This window comes from Trichechus manatus, unplaced genomic scaffold (genome assembly GCF_000243295.1).
Source record: "Trichechus manatus latirostris isolate Lorelei unplaced genomic scaffold, TriManLat1.0 scaffold00239, whole genome shotgun sequence".
NCBI lineage: Eukaryota > Metazoa > Chordata > Mammalia > Sirenia > Trichechidae > Trichechus > Trichechus manatus.
In genome coordinates, this window is record NW_004444175.1 from 2374904 (window position 1) to 2376988 (window position 2085).

General features: G+C 41.5%; 1 pseudogene; it reads right to left on the reverse strand.

Annotated features, from left to right (window-relative positions):
• Positions 1-414: 414 nt before the first annotated feature.
• LOC101350864 (elongation factor 1-alpha, somatic form-like) lies at positions 415-1790 on the reverse strand (annotated as a pseudogene).
• Between the last annotated feature and the right edge of the window lie 295 nt (positions 1791-2085).

Genomic DNA, 2085 nt, shown 5'->3' on the forward strand with positions numbered 1-2085 from the left:
TTGTTTCCATGGGCATTGATTGTGGATCCAAATAAAATGAAATCCTTGACAACCTCAATATTTTCTCTGTTGATCATGATGCTCCTTGTTGGTCCAGTTGTGAGATTTTTTTTTTTCTCATTAAACTTTGTTTTAATGGGTCTCAAAATTCTGAGACAGATTTTTGGTCAAGTTGTTTCCATTTAAAAATTATTGATTTTAAAAGCTAATAACTTAAAACTGCCACACAAAGAAATAAATAAATGGTCCCCAAAACATTCCTTTCCTTCTGAAGTTTTTACAATGCATTGCTATCATTAACCAGTCTTTTACTATTAAACTTAAATGGACAATTGAGACAAACATTTCTGAGACTGTTCGTCTACCACTGATTAAGACTGGAGTGGCAGGTGTTATGGATAATATTCATAATATTCATTTAGCCTTCTGAGCTTTCTGAGCAGACTTGGTGACCTTGCCAGCTCCAGCAGCCTTTTTGTCCACTTCCTTGATGACACCCACAGCAACTGTCTGTCTCACATTGCGAACAGCAAAATGACCAATAGGAGGATAGTCAGAGAAGCTCTCAACACACATGAGCTTGCCAGGAACCATGTGAACAATGGCAACATCACCAGACTTCAAGAATTTGGGGCCATCCTCCAGCTTCTTACCAGAATGGTGCTAAATCTTCTCTTTGATCTCAGCAAACTTGCAAGCAATGTGAGCTGTGTAACAATTCAGCACAGGTGCATAGCCAGCACCGATTTGGCCTGGATAGTTCAGGATGATCACCTGAGCAGTGAACCAGCTGCTTCCATTGGTGGGTGTTTTTTGCCGTCACCAGCCACATTACCATGACAAACAGCTTTGACAGAGACGTTCTTGACATTGAAGCCTACATGGTCCCCAGACAGATCTTCACTCAAAGCTTCATGGTGAATTTCAACAGACCTTATTTCAGTGGTGACATTGACTGGAGCAAAGGTGACCACCACACCTGGTCTGAGAACATCAGTCTCCACTCTGCCCACAGGGAAAGTGCCAATACCACCAATTTTGTAGACATCCTGGAAAGGCAGACACAAGGGCTTGTCAGTTGGACAAGTTGGTGGCAGGATGCTTCAAGCAGCATGGTACCACTGGCATTGCCATCCTTATAGGTGACTTCCATCCCTTGAGCCAAGGCATGTTAACACTTGGGTCCAGGATGTTGTCACCATTCCAATCAGAAATTGTCACAAATGCTACTGTGTCAGGTTGTAGCCAACTTTTTTTAATGTACATACTGACTTCCTTAATGATTTCCTCATATCTCTTCTGGCTGTAGGGTGCTCAGTAGAATTCATTTTGTTAACACCAACAATTAGTTGTTTCACACCCCGTGTGTAAGCCAGAAGGGCATGCTTACAGGTCTGCCCATTCTTAGAGACAACGGCTTCTAATTCACCAACACCAGCAGAAATAATCAGGACAGCACAGTTAACCTGTGATGTTTCTATAATCATGTTTTTGATAAAGTCTCTGTGTCCTGGGGCATCAGTGATGGTCACATAGTACTTGCTGGCCTCAAATTTCTACAGGGAGATATCAATGGTGATGTATTGCTCACATTCAGCTTTTAGTTTTTCCAAGACCCAGGCATACTTGAAGGAACCCTTTCCTGTCTCAACAACTTCCTTCTCAAATTTTTCAATGGTTTTTTTGTTGATCCCACCACATTTGTACATCAGGTGACTAGCACTGGTGAACTTGTCCAAAACTACATGCCCAATGATGACAATGTTGCTCTGGGTCTTTTCGTTTACCATTTTGGCTTAGGTTTTGCAATAGTTTTCACCAACATCTGTGTTCTGCTGGCAAGCTCATTGCAAAAAAGCCAGTTGTGAGGATTTTTGTTTCCTTTATGAGGTGTAAACCATACTGATGTCTGTGGTCTTCAATCTTCACCAGTAAGAGCTTCAAATCCTCTTGGCTTTCAGCAAGCAAGATTGTGTCATCTGCATATCTCAGGTTGTTAATGAATCTTGCTCCAATCCTGATGCCACATTCTTCATATAGTCCAGCTTCTCGGATTATTTGCTCAGCATACAGATTGAATAAGTA